We start from the raw sequence: 19,255 nt of genomic DNA on the forward strand, positions 1-19,255 counted from the left end.
ATATCTGGCCACGCTGCCTACCTCCACGCACAGCCGTGCTGCGGGTACCCAGCTGCCACTGCAGCGACCTGACCTCCACAGCTTCCCTGCAGCGCACCTGGGCTCGGTGGACGTCTGCCTCCGGTCTCAAGCACTGTGATGGCTTTTAGCCTTGAGTTTCCTGCCCCGGCATGGGTACTGTGTGTCAGCCTTGCTTTTGATGGCTGTGCGGGCCCCCTGTCCTTATGTGATACGCCCCTACTTAGACAGAAGGCACAGCTCTTGAACTGCCTCCCAGCACTGAGCAGACAGAGGCTGCCTCTCTAAGCAGCTGTAGGACGTTTTGCACCAGCCTCCTTGGTGAACGCACCGCTGTTTATCCAGCAGCAGAAGCTCAAGGATAGGAGTCAGGCTGAGATAACTCTCTGTCCCTCGTGCCCACCCCAGTCTAATCAATCACCAAACCCTGTGGGTTTACGTCTGCGGGCCTCTGATATATGTCTGCCTCTCTCCATTGCCACGACCACCGCAGCAGCCCAAGCTCCCATCCTCTCTCCCCGGAGCCTCAGGACTTTCAAACGAGTCTCTGCTCATCAGATCTTGACCCCTTCCAATGCACTGTCCACACTGCAGCCGGTGTGGTCACTGAAGGGTGGCCTGAGCTGCCCTGCCCCCTGCCCTGCTTTAAGTATTTCACCAGCTCCCTGCTGAGCTGCCGGTCAGAATCCCAGCCTCCTGCTCTAAACATGGGCTGATTCCTGCCTCCCTTTCCTCACCCATTTAGGTGTCAGTCAGAGCCCATTCCTCCTGCCCTCCACTAGCCAGTCTTCACTGTCACATGAGACTAAAGTTCCTAGACGTGTCCTTTATAGCATCTACCCCCATTTTAATCAAACTACTAATTCATAACCGGGATCCTGTCTGTCTCCTGGACAAGAATGTGAGTCTCACGAGACAAAAGATGGAGTTGTTACCCTTGCGTTTATTATCGGTGCCTACACAGTGTCTGCAGAGTGACAACCCCTCCGTAGTCCTGATGGGGGGTAGGGGACTGAGGAAGGAGAGACCCCTCAAAACAGGAGCAAGAAGTAAGACCCTTGCATGGCCAAGTGCCTTGTTTGAGCTGGAAATTCACAAACTTACCCGAGACCCCTCTCACTGTTCCCTTCGAGGGGACAAGTCACACCCTACCCTTAAGGCCCGTGTCCGGGTTCATCTTCCCTGCAGCCAAGCTTGAGTGCCTTTGAGATTTTGAACTGTAATCTTCAAAGAATGAGATCCTTTCTTCTGTGTGTAGATTTTTTTTTTTTTAACTTTTATTTTACTTGCCAGGACCATCAAATACTCTGGCCCTGGAAGTGGGCCCCGTGTCTGTGGGGTGTCGCACATCAATGCCACCCAGAGCATGGACATCAGGGGTTTCAGGAAGAACCACCGGGCCCCAAGGCGCTGTCTCCCGTAGGGGCGGGTGCACGCTTCTCTTTGCCACAGCTCCTTATCATGACTCTAGATAGCTCGTATGGGGTCTAGTCTTACAGAAACATGGGACGGCGGGCTTCTCAGCATCCAGCCCCAATCACATTCCTGGGAGCTCGGCTACAATGATGGAAAAGCAATTTGCTCAACAATTACAAGGGAGGGGACCAATGGGTCCCTCTGTGTGGGGCTCGTTGGATAAGCAGCAGCACCCTCGTTCCCTCTGTTGATGGTACAGCTCTGACCACTTTCTTCAGGAGCAGAATTGGGAAAGACACTTGCATGATGCAAAGGGTGGGAGCTCGGGGACAGAGCCGGAGCTGCTCCTCTCCGGGAAAGTCCACATGCACAGGCTCCAGCGCTCCTCAGGGATGTGGGCCATTATCTGGCCGTTCCGGGGGCAGGGGGGGAGGCAGTCTCTGGCTGAAACCCACAAATAAAACTCCCCAGTTCCCGGGGAAGCCAGCGCGATCCCTTTCCGGAGCAAAGAAGGTATCTGTCTGAGTAACCTTTTAATGCATCTGATTCTCAGGATAATTACATATTTTTCTGTCTAATTAGTTAATTAGGCTAGGGTTGCATTTTAAGTCAAAAGTGCTGTTGTTTGGGTACTAGAAAACGGCTCTCTGCTTGGCGTTTTCTGCAGGGTGATGGGACTTATGAATGGAGTGCCTAGCTCTGGGGGAGGCCGCTCAGGGACGCAGTGTGAATTTCTGGGCGCAAACTAGTGCATTAGCAGCGGAAGGTTGCGTTCAAAGTAAGAGCCGTTGTGGGCAGTTGTCCTGCGGTTTCATTTCTCGTCTTTCTACGGCAGTGTACAGTTTTCAAAGCACAGTCACTTAAAATAGTGCCTTTGGGGTGCATTTCCTTACTCCTAATTCACAAATGGGGTGGCTGAGGGTCCAGACAGTGAGCGCCTAGCTCCTGTCACTTGCTGCCCTGCTATGCAAGGTGTCTGTCATACAGGGGGACAGAGAGGAACGGAAAGGCACTGGGAGGTGGCGTGAAAGATCCTCGGTGTGAATCCAAGTTCCCCCGCCTTTTTTATTTCATCCCACATTCAACAAGTATTAGCCAAACATCTGTCTGGTCGCAGGCCCTGTGACGGCGAGCCAGCTGTGAGTGACACAGCCTCCCGCTACCCCAGACGGACGCGCAGGGCTGACGCCTTGCAGATCCCTAGCGCACCTCTCTGTCCAGTGGGGACAAGGCTATGGGCCTGGAAGGACTGTGACTGCTGAGAGACAGCCTAGGTTAGTAGGGGCTTCAGGGTGGCAGCTGCTCCCAGCTGGAGTCCAGGTCTGTGGCTCATGTCACTGAGACGTGGGGGTAAGGCCCATGCACACAGGACTGCCGTTCCGCGGGGCCCTTTGCAGCCTTCTGGTCAGCTTCTTGCTCTGGCTCAGGATGACTTGCTCTCCGCAGACTCTCACTCAGCCTCTACTTCCCAAACCATCTTCTGTACCTTGGCCTGAGGGGCAGGCCCCGTGCTGAGGGATTCTCCTCCCGGCCTTCACGGTATTCCATCTTGGTTGTACACAATTCCATTAAGGGGGTGCGCCAGTGTCCTGGGGCCGCTGTAACAAAATGCCACGCACTGCGGGGCTTGAACAGAAATGTGTGTCTCACGGTCCTGGACCCGGGAAGTCCAAGATCAAGGTGTCAGCAGGGCTGGTTCCCCCTGGGACGTGGGAGGAAGACCGGTCCTTCTGTCTGTCCCAGTTTCCGGTGGTGGGCTGGAATCGTTGCTATTCCTGGGTTTGCGCAAGAATCGCGCCGACCTCTGCCTCCGTTGTCACAGGGGGCCCCCCTTTGTGCTTCCCTGCGTCCACATTCTCCTTCTCATAAGAACCCCAGTCCTGTTGGCTGAGAGACAGGCCCCCCTACTTGAGTATGAACCTCATCTTAACCTCATTACCTCTGTAACGATGCTAACCCCAAACAAGGCCACCTTCTGAGGTCCTGGAGTTGGGGCTTCAACATATGAATGTGGAGGGACACCATTCAGCCCTTGACAGCAGGCTTCAGTTTTCCATTTCTTAGGTAAAGAGGTGACCTCAGAAAGGCAGTATGTGGCAGAGACCCAGTCTCTGACTTAGCCATTCTAGACCCGGCCTCCCCAGCAGCTCCTGCCATCAGAGTCTCTCTTGTTCAGCAGGTGGTCTCTCTAGAAACAAGGGAAGCCAGGAAGGCCCAGGGCTGGAGGTGGAGGGACTTTGACAGACTGTCAGATGTCCAACGTTGCTACCCCTCCCTGCCCTAGGTGGCCCCTGGAAAAGTCTGAGGTTGTGCTTTGTGAAAGCATCAGCCACGTCCTCTGATTGACCAAGAGGCTGGTACCACTTCAGGGGCTCTTGTTTTTATCAGAATCCGAAGTTCAAGGACAAGCCACCGCCATGGAATCCATGCCATCAACGTGCTCCCACCAGCACATCCTTGGGCCACTGCTCAGGCTACACCTCTGTCTTCCAAGGCCACCAAATGCCGCCTCTCTCCTTAGAGGTCTCCAAGTGATGTTGTTCAGTCTCTGCACAGATTAGAACCATCTAGGCTTCTCTTCTTGCTTCTGCCTTTAGACGGTCCTGTTTGCAGAACCACATTGACTTGGAGTTAGTGTTCAGTCCTTTCTAGCCGGCGCATCTCCGCACCCCCAGTGCGAGGCGTAGTGGGCCTCACACACGGGAGAATCGTGTGCACATCTGAGCACTGGCCCTCAGAAGGCACACGCGAGAATACAGTGGAACCGACCAAAAGCGGCAGCGTTACCAAAACCAAAGAGAGAGGGGATTCAAACCCAGGCCCGAGGAAGGGCAGTTGAGGGAACCCCCAGCACTCAGCCTCAAGAAGAAGTGACGCAGGGCCCAGGCTCGCCGGTTTCCAACCAGAAGGGCTGTGCTGGGACAGAGGCAAGCCCGGGAACCCCCGTTCTGGGGGTGACAACAGCACTTACGCACAGAATCCAGAGGGAATGAGGTTTCGGTGCAACATCAGGGGGAGTTCTTCACAGAACTGTCAAGTGTATGTTAAATGAATGGAAGAAAGTAGCAAACGTCATAAGGTAAAATACAGCCAGGAGGCCCCGTGTCCCATTTAGAATGTGTTCTCCAAGCCGAGGGCAGTGCTTCTCAACCGTGGTGACTTTGCCTCCCAGGAGACATCCGGCAATGTCTAGAGACACTTGGGTTGCCACTCTGGGGAAGGGGCAGCAGTCACTGGCATCCAGGGGGGGACAGGCAGTGACGTGGCGAAACATCTGTAGCGCACAGAACAGTCCCACAAAAAGGATTTCAACCGAGCTGAGATGGCGAAACCCGCTCCGGAGGCACGTGAGCCCAGGCCAGACCACACCCTGGGGGCCCGTGGTGACGTGTCTGAGTCCTTACAGGATGGACGGGGATTGGACGGGCAACAGGTCGAGAGATGAGCCTGAGCGTCGCCGGGTAAGCTGGTTAAAAGCATATGTTCTCAGGTCTCCACTCCCAACGATGTGGGTCTGGGGCAGACTCGGAAATAGGGTTCATGTTAACAAGCACCCCTGGTCCCCTAGGTAGGAACTGGGGGCCCCACTCTAAGAAACATCACACCAGACGACCTTGGCGGTCCCCGTACCCACAGTCCCCTGACTCCGAGAGAGAGAGAGCTGACAGAAAGATACAAAGCACTTACCTTGTCCTCCACCCTTGAAAAGCACTGGTGGGGCCAGGGACCCGACTAATTAGCATCTTTAAAGAACTCGGAGCGCTATATTTTTAAATAAGGAAATGAACATAAGTGCAAAGCATCATGACTAGTCATTATTTAATTTAATGATTTGTGAAGATGCTGTTGCCATAGTGACTGAGCACTCTTTATAAGAATTAAGACCATAAATTCTAAATAATAATATTATTACAAGCAGAAGGGACTCAAACCTCTCAATCAGAAAGGAATAATTTCCAGATGGAAATTGAAATGTTAAAAAAAAAAAAAAAGGAAGACGTTCTTTGCCTCACAGATGGGCAAGGGCGCGGGCAGACTTGCCTTTGGGCAGCGTTCTCGGGGAAGACATCGGGTCAGGATGAGGATGGTATGTCACTTGCCCAATGGTCTGTGTCACTGCATTCCACGGGGTGCCTGGTGATTCAGGAGGGGTGGCCAGTGGTGTCAGAGAGAGCCCAGCAGCAGGAGGACACCAGCCTGAGATGTCAGAGTCACCCCCCCCACACCTGGCGGTACAGGTCAGCTTCCCAGGGGTAGCTACCCACAGGCAGGGCCAGGCCAGAGCGCCCCCATTCGCGGAAGGGCAGGTGCAATGGCGCTCAGTCCCAGGTGACTCCTCTTCATGTAACGAACGTGTCTGAGCAGCGGAGGCCTAAGCCAGGGGTCAGTGGGACAACCCAGCTCCAGGTTCCGTGATGGAGTGCGGGGACCCCTGAGCTGGAAAACCAGTCGGCCCAGGAGACGCCTTCCAGCCAGGAGGGGAATGCAGGCCAAGGCCTCAGCCGAGGCTCCGCACAAAGCCAGCTGGTGGCAGAGCCCGGGACAGAGCCCGGTCACTTCCAGATCTCAGCCTCTTCTCCCTGGTCACACGCCTTCCCCCACTGCCCTTCCAGGGTCCTGGGCAGAGGAGCTATGGCCACGGATTATCAGGTGACATGCCCGTCACCATCGGGTGTTGTCCTGACAGTCACCTGCAAATTCAGACTAGAACCAGCCTAGGTTACCCCAAGAGATTACCCCACAGGGACAGGGGGAGAAGGAGCAATGCAATGCCAGATCCAGTTAAATCACTGGTTTCCCAGTCTAGCTGAGTGTAGACTACCAGTCAGTCATGTTTATACCAGAAACTTCCACCCGAAGGCCGTTCTCCTTACCTGCTGCCTGTCCAAATCCTGCCCATCCCTCAAGGACTAAGGTAACTCACTACTGACTCCAAGAGTCCTTCCTCAAGCCCCCAACCATCCCTAGTATTTTGAGAGAAGTTTCTAGAAAGCAGAGAATAGGAGCAGCCAGCTGACAGCCATGGTCACTGACCGGGAAAGGACACTCTGGTTCTGTGCACACCCTCAGCTTGGTCTCAAACTAGCCTGTCCCACTAGCCTGCATCTGGGTGGGGTGGGGGGGCAGGCTCTGATGGATGTCAGCATGAACCCCAAAATAGAGGACCCCAATATGATTCTTTCATACACTGAAGCACTTCAAATTAAGGTGCTTTTAAGGATCCAGAGTTAACCACAATATAGTCTACACTGAGAGCAAATGGGATGTAGACAGAACAGAAGTGCCCTTCCTTGCCACAGCGAAGAGAACGAGGTCTCTCCAGAGCCGGCGCTAAGACTGGGACCCAGCGTGTATGTGAACGGGGGTGAGTGCTGGAGCACTCAGAGTCTTACACCCCGTAACTTCACCCCATAAGAATTATTTTGTAAACAACTGAGTTTTTTAGCCGTGAAATGGTGATGTGTACCGTCCAATTGAAAACCTAGCAAACGTTTTTGAACACCTGGGTCCCACCACACAGCGACTCGGGGCAGGAGGAGCAGAGGCCTCCAGACCCGGAGGAACGGGCTTTCCTTCCAAAGGCCATGAGCCCCGCGGATGCAGCCGTCTGGGACGCGCCCCGGAGCCTGGAGAGCCTGCGTCCGCCCCGCTGCCCTCTGCCTGCTCCTCCAGCTGCAAGAGTCGTGAAGAATCCAACGAGGGATCCAGATACTCTCCTTAAGGCGTCCACAGTTTTTCTCTCTCATCTCTCACTACAGCACTGTTTTCAGAGGAGGGACAGGAGAAGAAAAGTGGGGTTCGTTCACACCATTTTAGAAATGGAGGGTCTTGGGGTCCAGAAGGGTCAGAATTACACTGAACGCTGGAAGCCTGATTGTGCCCGCTGTGAGCTAATACCTGGGACTGACAAGTCTCCTGCGAGAGGCCTCCACTCCCGAAGTGGCCAGCCTTCAGCAAGGCTTTTGAGTGACAACGGGGCATGTCTCCATCATGGAGATGCTGCCCCAAGGGAGGATTCGTGTCCCGGCGGGACAGAGCGGGGCAGCGTGCGATCTCATCACGCTACTCAACAGCATGCAGTACAAACCCAATGAATTTTTTTTTCTGGAATTTTTCACTTAATATTTTCAGAACACAGTGGCCATTGGTAACTGAAACCATAGAAAGTAAAACCATAGTCTCCTCTGTTCTAAAACTCCCGAGTTATTTGTGCTTAGGTATCAGGAACAGTTTTGGATGCCGGTTAGTTCCTCCAAATGAGAGGAGGTGGCAGTAAAAAAGACAGTCAAGGCATTTGCTCTGTGATCAGTTCTGGGGATCAGCCACTGTAGGCCACCTGCAGCCCCGACATCGGGGGGAAGCCGGCCCTGATCGAGCATGAGGGGAGAGACTCGGCCCTCGCCAGTTCTGCCCAGGTCTGTCCCAAGTCTGCTCTGCCACAGGGTTTTGCCCACTGACGCTGACGCTGCCACGCCTGAACCCTTGCCTCTGAGGCTCCAGCCTGGATGGACAGTGGGAGACACGTTCTGTTTTTCCTCAAGGAGGGAGAGGAGGAGCATACATGCATTGGCTCAAGTCCTGTAAATAATAATTCGTCAAAGGTTAGAACACGATTTGTTTTCCATGGAGACGCGCAGGCTCCTTGCCCGGCGTTAGGACAACATTTATTCAGGCCGATAGTTGATGAATTATACGGTGCTTGTTTAAAGAGAGGTGGGGGCGGGCAGGTGCACAGAGCGTCCCGGTGGGCCTCCCCGGGTTCCATCAGAGTCGAACGATGAAGGCCTGTCAGGGAGCAAGCACCCCACCTCCCCCGCCACCTGGGTGAAGCTGCCACATCTGAACCCTTGTTCTGAGGATGTGCTCAAGAGTCCTGCTCTAGCCAGCGCCTTAGCTAGAGGCGTGAGAATCAGGCTACGCCAGGAAAGGGCAGGTGAAGGAGCACGTGTGTGACCCAGGCGACCAGCCCCGGGGCCGGCCGCTCTGGCCCCCGATCCTGTTCCACTCAGGAGACAAGAGAAGCCCTGGCAGCTGGCAGGGGTGTCGCTGGCGGCGTGGAGGTGTGCTTAAGCCAGCACCCCCTGAGCTCCGTGACCAAGCATCTGAGCACTGAGGTGCTCCAGGGGGTACTAGGAGCCTAGAGACAGCTTAGCATGTTTGGGGCTGAACACAGCACCTGCCATGGTCATTTGTGTCAAGTTGGTTGAATTAAACTCAATGAAAATAAGCGAATCTCTGCTCTGCACCGGGAGCTAAGGGCACAGAGATGGACAAAACACAGCCTGGTGAAGAAGTCAGAAGGAGGGGAAAGGAAAGATGCTCAACCAGCGTAATCTATGTGGCTTGTAAAAAACAGACAGATGTTAGCCAGAGGGCGCGGCGGAAAAGAGCAAGGAACCATGATTTCTGCCGGGGAAGCCAAAGACAGCTTTGTTTAGGCAAGAAGATTTGACCTGGGCCTTGAAATACAATGAAAAGGCCACCTTATTGATCAGGGTCCAAAATAAACTTAAATAACGAGAGGAAAAGGGGAAGCCTGAGGAGGAGAGAGGAAGCGAGTGAGGGGACGGACGGACCCAGTCAGGACAACAGAAGCCGCTCCTGGTGCTTCAACCAGACAGAGTCCCAGATTGGGACTTAATTGATTGAATGGCTCCCAGGAGAGCGGGGGAGCTGATCGGGAAACTAGGAAGGAAACCCAGGGATCAGTCACAGCTGGAAGCCACCTCTAGCACAGAGAAAGGAGGTGGTATCCTCACAACCAGAAGCTGGGGCACGGCTGGGTCAAGGGCACTCGGGGCCCAAGTGGGTCAACCCCTCACAAGGGCGGCGGCTTGCGGTGCTGTCCCCACTGTGTGGTGAGGAGCCTCAGACTCAGTCCTTCGCCACTTTCCCAAGGCCGGGGAAGGCAGGCGTGTGGTCCCTCTGTCCCCAAGGACTTTGCTCTTAACCCTTCTTAACAAAACTGCCTCAGGCTGTCGAGCCTTCATGCAATACTTTGCTCATTACCCAATCATCCAAGTACTTCCACAAAGTTCCTGCTTCTCAAATCCGATTTATTTCTCAACCAACCTTTCTAAGGTCTTTGTTCTGATCCCTGCAATGCCTCACTTTTCAGAAAGTAGGGCAAAATTTTATTCTTTTTGTAAAAAAAAAAGAAAGAAAAAAAGTTATTATTTGTGATATCTTTGTGAGATAATTGAATGAAAATAGTTTTGATCTTACATAATAGTTTTGTGTCTTATTATGAGAATTATATTTCTAGCACCGAAAGCCAGGAAAGTCTCATGAAGTCCCAGGATCATCGCTGGTCCTTGGAAAGCGTTTGCGAATGAAGACACCAGATTGCAAACGTGGAATCTCATGCTAATCTAAGATACTTTCTATTGACAAGAGTTTAGCTCTTACCAGAACCCCAAATCCAGATTGTTTTAAGCCCCTTTGGCAAAATAACTGCCTCTGTTACCGGCAATTTGTGCTTCAAGATTTCATCTTGGTCATTACTGCTGCTGAAGCTCATTTAAATATTTTAATGAGTGACGTTATTGTCTCTATGCCTGGGGGTCTTTTCAAGCAGAGGTCGCAGTTTGAAGGAGGGAAAATAAAACAGAAAAATAGCTCTAAATAAGTCAGCGATGATGGATGATTCGTTTTGGAGACTCCTGTGCCAATGAAGGACGTCCCCCTGTCCCCAGGGACGGCACAGAGATGAGTCACTGTTCTCTGGATCGGTGGCCACTACCTGAAGCCATACTATTCATTGATCTGTGTTTTAAAATCGGTGGTCAGCCAAAGGCCATCAACTGAAAGAACCATCCCCAAGTCAGACCATCTACCAAAACTAAGAGACGAGGCGGAGGTGGCATGTGACGTCACATAGGAGGCCACTGTAAGCCCCCGGGCTTAGAGGCAGGAGGGGGCGGGAGAAAGGGGTCTGATAACAAAACGGACGATTTGCAGTGTGTGGCATAACAGGCGGAAAAGGTCCGTTTCCACTCCCGAAGCCTATGTGAACACCTAGTTAGGCTGCTGCATCCCTTTCTTCGGGTGCTCACCCCAGCCAGCACCTCCATCTCGTAGTCAACCCCAGCGGGATCAACCACTGACCATTTAGGTGCTCGGCTTTCACTGAAACCTCCCGAGAGCCGGATGCAGACACCCTTGCTCTGGCTTCAGTGAGCACGCGGTCAGGAACCCCTCTCCACGCTCAACATGGCCCCAGAAAGCCCAAGGGCCTCTCGCTTCTTTCCATCCAACCATGAACGCACACGCATGAAAGAGAAGAGCAGACGCCACTCTTTCGTAAACGTTCTTGGTCTTTTCCGCTCTTTTCCAACGCCAAGTTCATGTTAAAAACTTTAGAAACATTAAAACGGAAGGGTCTCCTGCTAAAAAATAATTCTCACTCTAGACCACTCATGGGATCAGATGGAATCATTTAAATAGGGTGGGGAATTCTATCCCCTCAAAGAGAATATCGTCCAGTGTGAGCATGAGGTGGGAACTGTGACTCTTGGGTTCTTTCACTAAATTGGTCCCAGGGAGGGTACCATTTCCAGGGTTTAATGCGTACTTCTAGTGCAACATGATCTGAAACCAGGGTCTAGCTCTGACCCTCATGTTCTGCTGAAGTAACAGCAGCGTATGCCACCGTGAAGGGAGAACTGGGGGTGGGGGGAGGGGATGGCCCGTCACTGGCCAGCACAGTGGCCTCCAAGGGGTCTTGTGGTCATGAACACCCAACCATCCTTCTGACCACGCATTGACCTTGGGTTTTATGGAGCGCTTTCTCTGCTCTGGGCAGCAATCTGGGAATTCTGGGTACAGGGATGAGCAAAGATGGTCAGGGGTGAGGGGACCAGACAACGAGGGAACACACATCAGTAAATAGCGTGGCTTGGGGTAGTGACCACAGTTTCAGAAATCAAGGAGGCACCATAGGAAGGTAGGGCAGGAGTTGTCATTTGGGATATTGGGGACTGAGATCACTGAGCACTTTCTCTGAGGAGGTGACAATTGAGCAGGTCCCAAGTGATGTGAAGAGGGGGTTGTACCCAGATCCAAGCAGAGAGAGACTTCAGGCGGGAGACCTCTGGCCAAAGGCGCTGGGCGTGTAGAGAAATACCTCGCACCACTATCACTGGAGTGTGTAATCCCCCAGAAAAACAAAGACGTGGCAGGTGAGGTGTGATAAAGCCCATTTTAAAAATCAAGAACCTTGGACCCATGAAGTTTCTGCAGAGCCCGGCAAAGCAGTCAGATGCGCATGTGACCGGGAAGGCATTTCTGGGCAGAACCCAGGGACAGAGCTGACAGGAGTGGAATCCAATGGAACCACGTCCAGAGCGCCAGAGTGTGTGGTCAGCCAAGGGTCAGGCCACGGTCGTGAACCCAGCCACCAAAACGGACCCACGCTGGCAGGCCACTTGCCAGGAACGGGTCAGTGGCAGGGAGTCCTTGTGTGGACGATGCAGATTCCGGGGTCCAAAGTGAGTGAAGCCCCAGGTCAGCATGGGAACTTTTTCTCCTTCTAGGAGCCTGGCTTTGTGAGACTGGATTTTGCCACTTCTAAATCTATGTGCCACAGCTGATGACGTTTAGATACACATGGAATTAATTTGTGAAAATACACTGGAAAAAAAAAATGATCAGAGCTGATTTGGTGGGGAGGGGGGACATGAGCCCAGAGAGGCTCTGGACAAAGTACTTCCCACATTGTCTGGGTGGCGCCCACGCCCGGGCAGCAGCGGCCGGGGTCGCACTGTGGAATCCTGGGTGACAGAAAACGCGGACGTTTGCTGGGGGATCACTGTCCAGCTCCAAATTTATTTTGGGGTCCTCGCCTCAGAGATGCCTTTCTCAACAACACATTTATGGGTGACACCTAGATCCCCTTCTAATGGGAAGATAGGCTTTGTCTTGAGCGTATTTGTCAACTACCATTCTGGAAAATTCCAGGGTGTGCGTAGGGTGCCGGCCAGGGCGTGAGCCCCACCTGTGTCAGAGTCCCGCCTGCGTGTCAGCCTTTTCAGTTTCGCTGTGAGCGATTCCCAGGGCACAGCCAGACAGGGCGGCTGCCGCGCCGCTGCGGGGCCCCCGGGCTTGCTGTGGCCGGTGTAGACACGGGGAGCCCGGGCGTCGACAAAAGAAGGAGCACCCACCGCCCACTCTCCCCAAATTGCCACAGAGATCCCCTGCCTTGCGGATCTGGTCCTGAACAATGGAAGCAGTGCGAGTCCATCATCATTAAAGTTTCCAAGGTTTCTGCTTCAGTTATTTTGCTCAAAAAACATAATCTCTCCGAGGTTAAAACGACGACAGTACTATTTACAGAGACTAAATGGCCTCAATCCCGGGGCCTTCGAGGGGCAGCCTGGGAGGGAGGAGGAGAGGGAGGAAGACCAGGAGAGGACAGAACCCGCTCTCTGCTCTGGGGGAGTTCTGGCAGGCAGCCTTCCCAGCCACCAGGAGCTGTGGGAGGTTTGCCCTCCCGCCCTCCGCCCCAGCCACAGTGCCGCCATGTTCCCTCCCGGGCTAATCCAGAGCGTGACCCAGTGAAAAGGCTGAGAGATCTCACCCCCGTCCTCAGACATCCTCGCTGCTGCAAGGAACTCTTCTCTTCAGACCTCCCACCAGAAACGTGTGCGTTTACCTGCAGACGCGCGCCTCACGGCACGGTAAGACCAGCGTCATTGAGGTGAGTCTGTTCTCACCAGAACTAAGGAGGGCTGTGTTCACGAACATCACACGCTGAGAAATCCATGACGATCAGATGGAGGGGATACTCCGACAAATTCAATTCGGTTTGAGAGACAGTGATGGAGGACCCTCTATTTGGTAACCCCACGTGGGGCAGTACGCGAAGTTCTAGCAATAGGAACGACCAATAACATCTGTGAAGCTACAATGTGATAAGCCTTTCCCGCCCACCGGCTCGCTGATTTATGCCACAGACCCGTGAGATTCTCATTATTAATGTCATTTGACAGAGGTCAGCAAGGCTCAGGGACATCGAGTAATTTTCTCGGGGTCACATCATTATTGCAACAGTAGAACCTGGGCTTAAAGTCCCGTTTTCAGACTCCCAGTCGTGGGTTCCTTCCTCCACAATGGACTGCCAGGGTGGATACGGAGACATCAGAATTGAAAGATCAATACTTCGTTTAAATATTACAGAGAGACTTTCATTGGCTCAGATCAGTCTGTGCTGATCTCATTTAGCCCATTTTCGTCAGGGTTGTAGCTCTTAAAATTGGCGAACAAAATTATCAGTGTGTGGTGACGTCATCACACACACATAGTTATTTCTCTGGGCTAAACACACTACCCAGGTCACCTATTTAACCTGCACACGACCCTATGACAAATAGTCTCTTCATCCTCCCTTTACAGAGAGGCTTAAAGAAAAGCACCTTGCAGAGTCCCAGACTTGTGACAGTCCATGAAGTCAAGCCTTGGCTGTTCTGTTTCCAGAGCTGAAAGCAGAAGGCTATTCATATCTGTGTTCACTTCCTGTGGCCGCCATAACAAAGGACCTCAGCTGGGTGACTTGAAACAACAGAAATGTATTCTCACAGTTCCAGAGTTTAGAAGTCCCAAATCAAGGTGTCGGCAGGGCCCTGCTCCCTCTGGAGACCCCAGGGGAGGTGCCTCCCTGCCTTTTCTAGCTTTGATGGCTCCTTGGATTATGGCCCCAGGAACTTCCATCTCTGTCCCATTTTCACAGGGCCACCTTTCCTCTGTGATGTCTGTGTCTTGATCTTCTCTTCTTGTAAAGTCAGCCATGATGCTGGGTTAGAACCCAGCCTACGTCAGGAGGACTTCATCTGAAATTGACTACATCTGCAAAACCCTGCTTCCAAATGAGGTCACCTTCACAGGTTCCACAGGTTAGAACTTTGATAAGTCTCTTGGGGGACCCAGTTCAACCCACACACCACCCATTGTCTTCCTTCTCACCCACAGGCCAGGTTCTCTCTGTCTCTTTTGATGCAAAAGTCATCTTTCTGCTGAGAGTTAGCAGGTGTTCAAAGGCGGTACAAGGGTACATTGATCCCTGGGGAAAGGGTCCCAGAGTGTCAAGGCTCTGATCTGAACCAGTTCCTCTTGCTCCAGTCCACCAAGTGTGACGTTTTTTTTTTTTCAGAACTTAATGAGTTTCATTTCCCAGATTGAGATATTTTGATGAGAAATGGAATTGAGCATGACAAAGCCTTCACTAAACCTTATTTCTGAAGCTTCCATACCCGCCCCCAAATCAAGGAGATATTTATTTTGTAAACCGATGAAAAAAGAAAAATCGATGGCATGCCTAACTTCTGTGGCACTAAAAGTGATCGTCTTCCATCCAATGTCTTCTGTGACTAAGAGTTGTTTTCTGTTCTGATTGTTGCTGTTCTTCTTCTCTGAGATTATATCACAGCCCTCATGTGGGAGGCCGATGTCCTGATCCAGATGCTGAGAAAATCATTCACTTTCCCTCCTTCATGGCTAGTTAAGTATCGCGGACTGATATGCTTATGTGGAACCTCCAAGCGTACACAGCCCGAATGACATTAATATTCAGAAGTCTGAACATCGGATTACTCAAAACCTACATGGTGCAGGCAGAAGCCTATATTTCCAAAAGAAATTACTTTAAAAACACAGCGTCTGGACAAAATCGTCAAGTTCGAAATTTCAAATATTCAAGTTCAATATTCAAATACAAAACCCGTTTTGTGTTCTCAATTTTAAATACAGACACAGGCTTATGCTGCCGCTTCCCCGGCCGTATCTGAAAGGGAGCAGGCACCTTGAATCAATCAGCCGGAGTCAGCAGAGGAAAATAATCCCCCCGTCCAAAGTAAACTGCAGAAATCCATAAATAAGAAACAGAGGGACAGAAAACCTCAGCTCGACAGGAAAGTTTGTCCATGTGCCTGTATAGGCTTCACTCCCCCCCCCCCCCCCCAGCTTGGAGATTTAAGGATCCTGTTTTAATAGGCAAATTTGTATGAACTTGACTTTCACCTGTCTACTGTTGAACCCAAACGTCTGTAGCTTTTAACCAGACTCACACTTGGGAGCAGAAAATTGTTTGCAGAATCGTGAAAGAGGAATTTTTAAATATTGTTGAATCAGGCCTAGCTGTATGCATGAGCAGGAGGAAGAGAGTCTATTTCCACGGCTCTTGCCTCCTCTTCCCGGAGGCCCTCCATCTCCCGGGGAACCTAAAGGAGAAGGGGAAACCCCACACAGCAAAAGCCCTCCAGTGTGGGAGTCCCGCTGATCTTAGGAGTCACCCGGGGGCTTAGTTCACTACTGAGGAAATAGGAGATAGGAGCATCTTGCCCAAGGTACTTGGGTGCACAAGTTTTAACAGCCATTTTCAAGTCCCTTTCCTTCTGGAAGATTCCCATCCTTCAAACCTGAATGACTCAGTTGCTGCGGAATCTCACTCTCATCGGCACATACGGCTCCGCATGTCATTAGTCATACGGTGCTGTGTCCTCTGACTGTCCTAGGCCAAGTCTGCCATTCACAGCCGAAGGAACCTGGCTCATCCCTCAGCCTCCAAGCTTCAGTTTTTTCCATTTAAAATAAGCTTTGCAAGCCCAGTCGGCTGGGCCCGCCCCCTGACCAATGATTCCTTTCATAGGTTAGACTGACAGGCCCCCATGGTCAAGCACCTCCCTCTGCCTCTCCCAACAATCTGGCCTGGGAAGCCAGACAGGGCTCCTGGGGAGATTTTCTGCACTCCTAGGATCAGGTCTCCTCAGCGGCAGTCCCCAGGAGTGTGTCCTGAGTCTAGAGGCTATGGCTCCCTGGCTAAGCAAGCAGGCTTATGCTCCCCAGTTTATTAAACTCAATGTCTCATTCCCTTCGCTCCCTTTCTTATTACTAATCAGCTGCCTACAGGAACAATTCCAACTCAGGGATCTGAGCTAACCGTGCCCCGCCAGAAGTCTCCATCAGTGCTCCCCCAGTGCCAGCTTATCTGGCTGTCTTTTCGTTTTCTCTCTCTGCCATCTGGACCGTGAGTGTCGCGAGGACAGAGACCATATATTGTTGGTTTCTCTGTCTTCAGATGTGCTCATGGGTGGGCCATGCTGGTGTCTCCACCTCCAGTTACCTCTTCACTGTTTGCAGCCAGAGTTTTAGACTCTGAACCACAGTGAGCCTCTAAAGCCGCTTCCCATCCTGGATGAGCAGAGTTCTCAGCCTCCAGCTCCTGTAAGTTGAATCCCTCTGGGTCAGCCATCAGCGGAGCCATTACTGCTCCGGAAAAGCTTGCTGTGTCACTTCCACACACATACACACTCGGTGTCTACCTTTAGCATCTCAGATTCCCTAGCACCTTGATACATTTTAGGGAGTAGATCGATAGAGTGAATGAATGATTTGTCGCATATTCCCAGCTTGGATAAGACGCCTCTTCTGAATCTCCACAGCATCTTCTTCTACTTCTACCCTAGGGGCTACCGAATGTATCTGGCTGTCTTTTCACTCATCTCTCTTCCATCTAGATCAGCGGTTCTCAACCCTCCTAAGGCCGCGACCCTTTAATACAGCTCCTCATGTGGTGGTGACCCCCAACCATAAAATTATTTTCGTTGCTACTTCATAACTGTAACTTTGCTGCTGTTATGGATCGTAATGTAAATATCTGATATGCAGGATGTATTTTCATTGTTACAAATTGAACATAATTAAAGCATAGTGATGAATCACAAAAACAATAGGTAATTATATATGTGTTTTCCAATGGTCTTCGGCGACCCCTGTGAAAGGGTCATTTGATCCCCAAAGGGGTCGTGACCCACAGGTTGAGAACTGCTGATCTAAATCATGAGTATCTTGAAGACAGAGACAAGATCCTGTTGGTTCCTCTGTCCTCAGCACCCTGCCCGGCGACTGGCAGAAACAGAAGCTCAGAATATCTATTGAATAATGAGCATGAATGTGTACAAAGCCCCAACAATGCTCTTTGTCTCCATAAGATCATAAAATCCGTCCTCTGTTCATGTCTTCATGTGTGTTCTTGCTTGTGAGGAGCACTGTTCTAGCCCATTACACATTCTGGAGCAGGGGTCCTCCTGACGTCCTCATTTCAGAGATGGTCCCCATCAGCCCTGACCTAGCAAGATAGGACCGAGCTGGTGAAGCTGCTGATAATGTGGGAGCTCTAAGGGCACCTGTGAGGGATGAGGTGACTGGACTCGGCGGGAGACGTCTTATCTCCAAATACAACGTAATGAGATGTGATAATAAACACACCACACAGAGAAACAAATCACTCCTTCTCCCAACTGCCGTCTTGCTGGCACTGGCTGCTATAAAACCATGAAACAAATATAACCCTTTTCAACCAAACCACATTTTTAAAGCTAAGTGAACATTTGTTAAAATTCTAAATAATGCTACTGGACAGAGAATATTAGCACCTTTCTCAAAATAGTCAACAGCAGCTACTTAGTAGTCTGCAGGTACATTTGTCAAAGACAAAGAAGAAGGGAAGAAAAGCAGAGTAAAAGCCAGAAAGAACAGAAGAAAGCTAGTTGCTTTCACTAGAAGTCCTAAAAAAAGAGGCTTATTTTAAGTCCCTCTCTAGGATGGAACTGGATTATTTAACTTCCAGTTTTATGAACATTAAAAAAAAAAAATCAAGAAAGGGAGCGTGGTGGCTGGATGGAGGTGAGCAATGCCGGGGCTCAATAGGGGCATCTGTGATGGTGTCGACAATAAAAATAAAGTTAAACATAAGACCAATTCCTGCCTCCTTTCTCTCTGAAGTCCCTCAAGTGTTCCTGAGACCAAGGATACGGGATAAGGGGTCATCATGATTTTTTCAATTAGAGCCCAATTAGCACCAAACAGGGGGAAGACAGATCACACGTAAGGAACGGCAGGAAAACAAACACCATTCTTGGACGCTAAGATGAGAGGGTTCTTTATTTAAACTCAACACTTCCGCTGACGGCAGCTCCATTTTTCAGAGACTTTCTAATGAGTGAGAAGCTAATTTATTTTGGCAAATTTCATCAAAAAAGACTCCTGTCTTCTTTAGCCTTCTGCCAACAAAAAAAAAACAAAACAAGCTTCCCATTCATTGTCGCTGATCTTAAAGGGAACAAAAAAAAAAAAAAAAAAAAGGCACCCTGACTTCATTTTGACAAGGAATCAGGCTCCGGTGGCTTTTTCAAGATCACACACAGTCAAGGTCATCTGGTTCGGGGCTTTCCCACTACAGTAGCACATACGATTATCAAATATTGGGGGAGGGGAATTATTTGTGGTGGTGTTTTTTTAAATGAAACTCCTACTTCTTAAATCTTGAGCTTCAATCTGATACCATGAAGACTGCAGGACCCCGAGTCCACAGAGGTATCTTCTACCCAAAATGGAATATGCAGTCCAGCCTGGAGATCGAAGGGGGTCGGCGTGAGCTGCCACACCTCTCCTTCCGTCTAACGTCACCCATGGTTTCTCCATCAGACTCAGCCCTCTCCTGTTGAACCTAGACATGAAAGTCATGGTGCCATTTTTAAGTTAGGCCTAAATACGTCTATCAAAATACTCTGCAGGGAACTTAGACGAGAGACTTCAGGAACATAGCAACAGGTCTGCTGACAAATAAGGGAACTCATAGTCCAGAGTGTCTTCTCCAAGCTGGTCACCCAACATGGACCCAATCGAGAGGTGGACCGTGGGCTCCAAAGGACTTCCTCCTACCCTGTGTCCTAGAGCTGCACTACCAGGGGACTCGGCGGAGTCGTGATCCGTGTTTCTGTGTGGGTGCAAGTCCTGTTGCCTGTTGTATCTCCCAGAACCATCACCG

This window comes from Furipterus horrens, unplaced genomic scaffold, assembly GCF_987537825.1.
Source record: "Furipterus horrens unplaced genomic scaffold, mFurHor1.1.pri manual_scaffold_3, whole genome shotgun sequence".
NCBI classification, from domain to species: domain Eukaryota; kingdom Metazoa; phylum Chordata; class Mammalia; order Chiroptera; family Furipteridae; genus Furipterus; species Furipterus horrens.